Source organism: Fulmarus glacialis, unplaced genomic scaffold (assembly GCF_000690835.1).
Source record: "Fulmarus glacialis isolate BGI_N327 unplaced genomic scaffold, ASM69083v1 scaffold13654, whole genome shotgun sequence".
Taxonomy (NCBI): Eukaryota; Metazoa; Chordata; class Aves; order Procellariiformes; family Procellariidae; genus Fulmarus; species Fulmarus glacialis.
The window spans coordinates 55,642-65,623 of NW_009207544.1; positions in this window are offsets into that span (position 1 = coordinate 55,642).

Sequence of the window (9,982 nt, forward strand, 5' to 3'; positions counted from 1 at the left end):
CCTTTTTTTTTCTTTAAGAATCTCTCTCTCTTTATTCTGCCCTTCCCCCCCCACCCCCAAGTTAGAATTTTCCTGGAATTTGTCCATCTAGAGGTACAGAGACTCTTGAATAACCTGTCCCTATGAGGATATCCTGGTTCCATTATTTTCTACTTCGAATTAGTTCATTTGTGCTGGAGCCTTCTCAGTAATCTCGCAGTCAAGGTGCCCACAAGTCTCTGTAACCATTTCAGTGTTAAGGGCAGACTGCCTTCAGCACTTTTATTTTACTTCTTAAAAATAATTTCTGAAGGTATTTGTTCATTATGAGGCTGACGGTGCCCTAGGACTGTGCCTTTGAGTGAAAGTATTGCACCAGTGGGCACTGCTCAAAGAAAGGTGGTTGTTTTCTGATACCAGATTCCTGAAGTCAACAAATGCAAATAGGTTATTGCATTCAGCTGGTGCTTCTATGCATCTGGAGGCTGATCCACAGCCACTTCTGTCCAAGCAAAAATCCCCAAACCTCTTTTCCACTAGATATGAGGGACTGGGTCCTCTCTTCCAGTTCAGGCTGTTTTTGGGCTAGGCAACATTTTAAGTCTAACCTTACAAGCTGCTCCCTCCTGAAGTCCCCTTGTCCCTCCTACACTAGGCAACCTTTTAAATCCCAGCCTTTTAAATAGGTGACTCCCATTCCCTGCACCTATTTATCTTGCCCATTAGGGCCAGTTGCCTTTGGAAGTCTTTAATGGAGTGGGATCACCTGGGAAAGGGCTACTGCAAAATACTTCTGCTCCAAGAAAAGGAAATGTGCAACTCCCCTTGCACTGCGCATTCAGGGATTTGGGGAGTGGTTAGAGGACAATGAGGTGATGTTGTGGTCCCCCTTTTTCATGTGAAATTATGCAGACCTGGTAAAAGCGTTGCATGTTCAGGCCAGTACATTTGTCTTCAACATCCCTTGACAAAAAGAGTAAATTACGAGCTGTTGTGATACTTTGTGGCTTGAGTCTCCTAGCAACAGCCCTTCCTCCAAAGATGACCCTTGTCATTTCAGAGTGCCTGAGCCTGGAAATTTTAAATAGCCTTGTATGGGTAAAATGAACTTTAAATAAGCCTTTTCTTTATGAAAGCCTCATTTCCCATTAAGCAGATTTTATTTCCAAATCTCATGATAGCTTAACGATAAAATATGATAATAGTGTGCTTGTTGTGAATAGAATCACAAAGGAGGTAAGTGGTTTCTTTTTCATAAATGCACCTGAGTTAATGTTTAATAAGCCAGCTGTTTTTTAAATACTTGTCTTCTCTGAGATTGAGAAAAACAGCTCTTATTCACTGAATGAAGGGTTTAGGGCTTTACGACTGATATCTATTATTAGTAGTATACCTGAGATCCTACTGGGTAAGTGACTGGTAAGTAATTTTACCTGTCTTTCATTTTTCTAAACTTCAAATTTTATTCAAAATTCTTTACCCACCTTATTTTTTTCAAACCTCAGGCTTTTTCATTTGTTTGTGAAATAGAGATTTGTAATGGAAAGACATTTAAGGGGTGCAAAACTGGCTGAAGACTTCAAAGAAGTAGATACCAGTTGAGCAGAGTGGTGCACAGCTGTGTCATGGGGAACCCGCAGGGATCTGTCCTGGCTGCGATGCTGTTTAGTACTTTTATTAATGGACTGAATGATGGTATGGAAGTGATGCTTACATGCCTTGCAGATTCTCTGGATGGCTGGATGAGTATTTAAGCTGATCCTGACACGGTAAGGAACAGGATGCAATCTGATGAAGACGAAGCCCTGCACTCGTTCAGGAATAATCCCGTATAGTTATATAAGTAGTGAAAATGTCCTCGGGAAAGAGATCCATCATGTAGAATGGCCCACACATCAGGCATGAATCAATACGTCAGTGTGTCGGGGAAAAAACCCAAACATTTTTCCTGATAAAATGTCATGTGAAACAAGTAAGTCCTTCTGCTTTATTGGGCTGCAGTGGGAGTGCTGTATTTAGTTTGGGGCAGCACGACACAGGAAGGATCTCAACAACAGCAGTGGCAAGGATTGTGAAGCTAGAAAACGTGGTCTCTGAAGAAAACTGAAAAAAATAGGATTTGCTTACCTTCAGAAAAACTGAGAAGCAACATAGTAAAAATCTTTTAATATCTAACTGGAATGCCATTGAAAGTGGCAGTTAAAAGTTGCTCCCTCTCTCCAGAGAGCCTCTCTCTCTCTCATATATGAAACTAAGAACAAAGGAATTCACTAGAAGAAGATAAGCTGAGGCTCTGTTTTGAATCTTACATGTGATTTAGAGTCATCTTTTCTTAATGCTTTAAGAAATAAGATGCTATTTTAGAGAACAGCATTAAGAAAAACAAGACATGCAGATGAACTGGTCACAGTTCTGTGTCATTCAGGTTTCAGATACCTTGATTATCAGAGACAGAAACATATATTTAACATTTAAAAATTTATAGCTTTATTTCCCCATATATAAAATCAGAGATGCAGCTGGGTCCAGTGGCTGATAACCTGCATAATGAATGTAGTGTGCTTCTTTACCGTATATGCAGTCTGCACTGCAATTATTGGTTGTACTGTATTGGCTGCATACATTGCCAGAAAATACATATAGGAATCCTCTTCCACCTGCCATGCTAATAAATTCACATTATTTCCCTCAACATCTAGCAGTGTGCTAGACAAGTCTTAAAGAATTTTGTAAATTGATATCGGGTATGATGTTAAGGGATGAGGATGAGGCAGAAAAGGGATAAGGGAAGGCTGTATTCATGTAATACAGTTTTATGGTTACAAGTACAAGAGCCCAACATTCTTACCTAGAAAAGGAAAGTGCTAGACTAGAAAAGGGCTTAAATTACATACATTTTCTCACCAGCTCTTCTCAAAGTATGTAAAGCAGTTCAATTTGGTCTCTTGGAGGATATCACAAGAATCCTTTTGAATAAAGGTAGTTCTAGATAGGGTGAACTTGCATGAAAAGATTACCTCTGCATCTCAAGTGTATAAATGCAATAACCCCCCTGCCCCCCACTTTGTGACTCTATTGAACAGCTATTCTTTGTCTTCTATTTGAGATTCCTGTGCCTGAGATACAGTGAAAGAAATAGCTTGCTTTCATTGTAATAGGGAACATAGTATTTGCCAGTTGCGCAGCTGAAGTTTCCTTAACTCCCGTTAGGGCCAGTGGTGATCTGGAAGCCCTTCAGAGTTTGTGGTGCTCTCTGCTGTGGTGCTCCTTGAGAATTGTTTACGCTTCCATGGGGTGGGTGGAAAAAGCTGCTATTCTTAGCTGCAGGAGGCTGTACCTGCCTAAGAGGCCACAAGAGGAGCCAGGCTCTGGTAAACTGAGGCAGGCAACAGCGGACTGGGTCTCCAGAGAAGTTTTGCTTTGGGGCAATCTAGGTCACCAGCAAAGAATAACCAAAGGTGAACCAATGCCTATTTAAGTGGGGAGGGCAAGGGGGGGGGAGGAAACCTTCCCAGTGTTCTAGTCTATTTGAACACATCTGAAATTAAACAGCAACACTAACAATAAAATATCGCTAAGTGAGAATCACATACTCATCTGCTGTGCTTTTTTTTAAAACAAAAATCATGGGCATGCAGCACATTTCTCTTGCCCTGATGACATTCCCCCATCCACCGAAGTAGCAGGTTCCTCTGTATTGTTATCAGAGCTATTTGCATGCATCAGTGGCAATGGCAGAGCACACAGCAGCAAATTAATAGAAACGTTTTCATCCACTGCTGCCAAGCACAAATTTAAGCACAGAGGAAAACAATGAATATGACACTAATAAACTAGGATCCACCTATAGCCTTTTGAATTAAAACAAATAAAGGAGATATGGCTGGACAAGTCTGTAAAATCATGACAGAGTTATTATAGCTGCCTTTATTTAAAGATAAATACTACTTTCTTCTTGAGTCCAGATTTTGAATCAGCAAAGAATTTGGCACTTGCAGTAGGAAGGACGTGTAGGTAGTTGTGGAAAACACAAGAAAATTTTTCCACATCTGGAATCACTGTTGCAGATTTTTTTATTCTGGACAGGTATTGAGTGTCTGTGCATGATCTGCAGGCAGAACCTCTGCTTAAAAGCAGCCCATGTATGCAAAAAAACCTGGCAGAACAGCAAGAGAATTGAGAAAAATTATAAGCCCTTGCTATCAAAGTATCACTCATCCGGTGGAACTCGATGACCTCACATTTCTGGCCTGATCGTTGTGTAACTTTTAATATATCATGGCCTTTGGGAGAATCTGATCTCAGTACACAGGTGGGTGGCTGTGACCCAGTGACTTTTGCTTCTTATCCTCTGCTGCCATTCCTCCCTGGACTATGTGGCTGATCACGATAATCACCCTCAGCCAGATATCTGATTCTCTCGCTTGGAAATATCCACCTTAAAGCCTTCCAGGAAATCCTGAGAGCCTGTGGAATTGCAAAATCCATTCCCTCTCTTGAATCCCTAATTGGGACCCGTATAAAGCAAAGGTAGTTCTCCTCCATCATTTGCTGCTTCCACGTTGCTTTTACTTCAGATCCCTCTGGAAGAAAGCTCTGTTTTAAGTTCCTTGTGAACAACACTTGTTTTCGTGAGAGATTTTTCACAGGGGTTTCTACAGCTGTTTCTAGGTAGTGTAAGGGCCTTGTCTAATCCCAGGTGTGTTTATGGTTAATCTCCAAATTAAACTATGAGCAGCTAGAATAGCTCAGGACATTATGCATCTCATAATAAATGAATATGTGGGTTTCCTGCCAAAAAACTGTGGCTCAGATGATGCAGCCCCAACAGAAGAAGTAAGTAAGTTAGGAACTTAATTACTGCCTTACACGATATGTATTCAGAAATTTCTGTGCATAGCAAAACAAGTTCAGGGAATTGCAGTAATTTCCTTTGCCACTTTATTTGATTGTTCAGCGATGGAGAGGGAATGAGGTAACTTCATTTGCATTAAAATTATTATGACTTCTGTTTTTCAAATCACAAATATTCACCGAGATCAGGAATAAGAATAAAACATCTCATTTAGGTGTTTTATTCACAGTGTTATTTTGCGTCAGTGATAAATGCCAGCTAGATCACATTCCATCAACAGCATATTAAAATGCCTTGTAATAAGCAGATGTTAACGAAACATTCCTAAAAATATCGCACAGGCCAGTTTTACAGTGGCTTTAGCCAGCAGTTGTATGACCAGAAAAACCTTAGGACGAGAAGAACTGGGGCCAGACCTCTGCTAAAAGTCTGTATGGGAAGAGAAGTATTTACAGCCCCATGCTTACGAAAGTAATTCACTCAGAGGCCAAAGATGGTACCAGAACAGATTATAAATCAGACAATTTTAAAGCAGATCACATCTGAAATTTTTTTATTTGTTTTTCTGGTGTGGAAGCCTTTAGATTGTACATTTTCCACTTATCTTCCTAAGCCACAGGAACTTGGAAACTTATGTTTTGTTCCCCAAAAGAAAGGTGAGATTATTATTTACAGACATGAGTTAGGAGCTTGGACTCCAGAAAGAACACCAAAGGAATTGCAAAGCAACTACTGAAAGTTTAAAAAACAGCTTGCTTTCTTGTACTGTTTTTTCTTAAACTTTCACATAATCAAAGCACAGGCTTAAGTGACATGGGTAGGTTAAATCTAAATATATGAGCGTTTGACTGAGCACATATTGGTGATAAAATGAAGCCAACGCTAAGAACTGTTGCTAAGGACTTCACCGTCTCTCAGACAGGTAAAATCCCATACATTCCTGTACAATTTTGTTTCAAGTTTGAAAGCAGCTGTCCTGGTTCTAGGCTGAATTACACCTCTTTTCCCCTTTGGTTGATTTACAGCTGTGTCAGGAAGGGTTTAAGCAAGTTTTGTGTGGGATCATATTTACTTTGAGAGGCTGTTGGACTGATTTCTTCTGTGAGTCTCCGTATGTGTGGAGATACATATTGCAACGCTGTAGGAAACACAGAGGGACATCATCTTGGAGAAGCAGCTGCAGGAAGAGCCTTTCTGGTCCAAACAAATACATTTCACATGGATTGAGAATAAAATTCTAGCTTCTCAGCACATCCCCGGTCTGCACAGACTGACTAAGCAAGACTTGTGAAAACAGGCACTGTCCCATCAGAGCAGGAACATTGTCCTCCCGCTTTGGGTTGGCCAGAACCCTTCTCTGAAAATGTATCTACTCCTGTCTTCCTTAATTTGATGAGACTGAGTTAGAGCGCTCTTTCAGAGCATTCCTACCATGGAAACCTATGGCACAGATGCATTTTGAGTATTTTTCCATGCCCCAGCCTTTTTTTTTTGGTCTTTTTTCCTCTCAGTGTGTAACACAGTACACATCGTAAAGACTGTTTTGAAATTTTTCTCCCTCACTTACTCCTCTGGGTACTTAAAATGTTGCAGCATGGCCTGAATGGCTGCCACAATAACTCAGCAAGAGTTTCAGCTTCTGTCCTGGTTTCAGCTGGGATAGAGTTAATTTTCTTCCTAGTAGCTGGTACAGTGCTGTGTTTTGGATTTAGTATGAGAAGAATGTTGATAACACACTGATGTTTTAGTTGTTGCTAAGTCATGCTTACATAGTCAAGGACTTTTCAGCTTCCCATGCTCTGCCAGATGCACAAGAAGCTGGGAAGGAGCACAGCCAGGACAGCTGACCCAACTGACCAAAGGGATATTCCATACCATATGACGTCATGCTCAGCACATAAAGCTGGGAGAAGAAGGAGGAAGGGGGGGACATTCGGAGTGATGGTGTTTGTCTTCCCAAGTGACCGTTACATGTGATGGAGCCCTGCTTTCCTGGAGATGGCTGAACACCTGCCTGCCGATGGGAAGGAGTGAATGAATTCCTTGGTTTGCTTTGCTTGCGTGCGCGGCTTTTGCTTTACCTATTAAACTGTCTTTATGTCAACCCACGAGTTTTCTCACTTTTACCCTTCTGATTCTCTCCCCCATCCCACCGGGGGGGAGTGAGCGAGCGGCTGCGTGGGGCTGAGTTGCTGGCGGGGGTTAAACCACAACAGCTTCAAACAAAAATACTGACTGAGTCATGGCAGGAGGAAGAGCTGAAACAGTAAAAACTCCCTCTGGTGCATATGGACTGAACCTTAAATCAGATTCCGAGTGAGGGAGAGCTGGGTTGGCAAAGACAGGGAATGGGCTTTTGGGACGCCATGTTCCACTCAAGCACTGATCCCTATGGCTTCTTGAGTAACTCATTTTACATTTTTTTTTGAACTTTCCTTGTTTTGCTTATGCCGTTGTGATTAGAAATGAGATCTTCTTTTGTATGTGTAGCTGTTGGTGTTCTTAGCAAAAAAAGTTCCATGATCTTTGCTAGGCTTCTCAGGCATTATCATAAATACATATATACATAAATTCCTGCATTATCTTTCAGAGTTAGAGCTTCTGTTTTTACATATCACTACTTAAATAAATCAGGAAAAGCCTTAATCCAGGCTTTTTTGGTTTTGGATTTTTTTCTGGGAGGGAACAAGAATTTTTTACCGTAATCCCTAGCAAATAGAGTTTTAGTTCAAAATTCTGGTTTTTTATACCATTGTAAATCTGGAATTACTGCTGTGAGGAAAATGAGACTTATGTTAGCAAACTGAGAGCAGAATGTGACCCTGCAAATTTTGGAAGAATTCATAAAATGCTTGAAATGAAAAACAAGATTATAGGTGACATTTCAGATCAGACTACCTTTAATGTGCCTGTGTGCATGAAAAAAATAGAAACCTTGCTGACAAACAGAAAACGGTGAGCTGAAATAAAGAAAGATTAAAATGGGGAAGAACATGAAGTGAGACAGAAAGGGGAAAACTACCTGGAGCATTATGTGGATGAAAAAAGAAGGAGAGGTAAGCACAGCCCACTGAAGAGCAAAGGGCAAAATGCCAATTACACCTGGATCAAAGGCTTAAAAGATGCAAAATGCTGATTGAGATAACGAAAAAGAATTCAAAGGGCTTTCTGTAGTATGCCAGCTTCAGATATTGGGGAAAATTTTGGAGCAGGGAAGGAGGGGAGATGGAGACAGTATCTCAGCTGTAAATAAAGCCATTAGTTCCTTGACGTACATCACCCCTGAGGGAAAGCCAGCGTGGAAGTGTAAAGTGGGACTGGTATTGCTCCTTTTTGGTAGTGAGCTGAGGGTGAATTTACTTACTTACAGTGTGATATCAGCCCAGACATCTGGGACACTGCTTCCAAATTTAGAAGAATCTTTCAAGGCACCTAAATCTGTATTTAGGGATCTGAATAAATAGGTTATCTCAAAGGCTTAGCCCTACCATTCTCCTTTCTCAGACAATTAGCAGGTGTACGTATTTACTTGCAGACAGAGAAAAGACAGATGACCAATGTTTCTCATGATGAAATGTTTATTATTCTACATGCAAATAAAATATCATGAGTCTCACCGGGCTAAATATGGTCTGTTTGGCTACTATTGATAAGATCTGTACTACTCAGCATTTGGCTTAGACCACTGAATTTTTCTAATACAGAAGGAAACATTTCAGTGACTATATCTCACAGTTCCTTTGGAAAAAACAAATATTTGGGTATAATTCCTTCTTTTCCAGTAGCATTACTGCATGGCAATGAAATAAAATTGCTAGAAAAATTTATATTCCTTATGTTTATCCATGTATCCATGTCATTCCTTCATAATGAAAATGAAAATTAGAAAAAAAAAAAAAAGCAGGAGGATAATTTGGTTCACAAAATTTTGGGGAAATTCTTAAGATTCTTGAAGAGGAAAATAAGAACACGGGAGACCTTTCAGATTTCAGATTTGGGGAGTAGGAGCCTCCAAATCATTTAGTTGGTAAAGGGCTCCAGTAAAGCCCCGGCCCTGTACCCAGCTGCTGACCTGAGAGCCTGCTGGAATGACACGTGCACTGGTTTCACAAACCCACCCCACAAATAACTGAAGTCAAATATGTCAAGAAGGATTTGCAGGGCTGGGGCTACAGACACTAACATCTGCAAAGATCTGAAGTGCTCACCTGTGGTACAACGCTGGAGCTGTACTTTCTAAGCAGCAGGTTGTTTACTTTAGAAATATGCTATAAAATAAACCTTGAGTTCTAGCAGGTTGTTTCTTTATGTCACTAGTTGCAGTTTAGATATCCTAGAAAACAAAATGCAGGTGAGAGGTGGATGAATTGATTGTTTTAAGTAGGTTGTTTGGTTTGGTTACAGTCATTGCTTTCATCCTTTGAAATTTTATGGTAATGAGACAGGGTAGCCTCTTAATGCAAGACAACCTTTGAGAGGTGCATAGCCTTAAACTGTGGTTTTAAACAATGTTTTCTTTCTATGTGGATTTCAAGAGAGGTGTAACGTAAATGCCTATAAAACTGCTAAACACGCACAGCAGTTTCTGAAAAAATATTTCTCATTACAAATACTGCATGGGGATAATGGACTGCAATAGCTGTTTCTTTTTTTTTGGAGGGGAAATAGTTTTTCAAGCACTTTGCAAGTCCAATGTTCGGCACTCCAGCTGTCAATCAAACAGAGGTGGGAAAACATAATACCGTAATATAAACCGTAATACCATAACATAATCCCAAAATATAAGCCATGGGCATTTATTCCCCCTTCTGAAAAAACAAAGCCCACTCCCCATGGCTTGCACGGTTCTCCACCCCTGGGATGAAATAAAAAAATGAAATTCAGCTTTTCTTTCATTAAGTACACTGAACTGCAGTAAACTGCTGCCCAGCATTGGAGTAACATTAGACACCTCCCCAGGGACAAGCTTCCATTATTTGGGCATACCATGATGCAGGAATCCTTTCTGCATTTTAACATTGTTAGACCTTGTCATCTCCTCAACAGTGAGACAAGGAAACGGTGAGATACTATTATGGACCCAGCAGTTGCTAGTGACAAAACAGCCCTTTTCGAGCAGTGTCGCGCAGTAAGAGCAACTCCCCTACA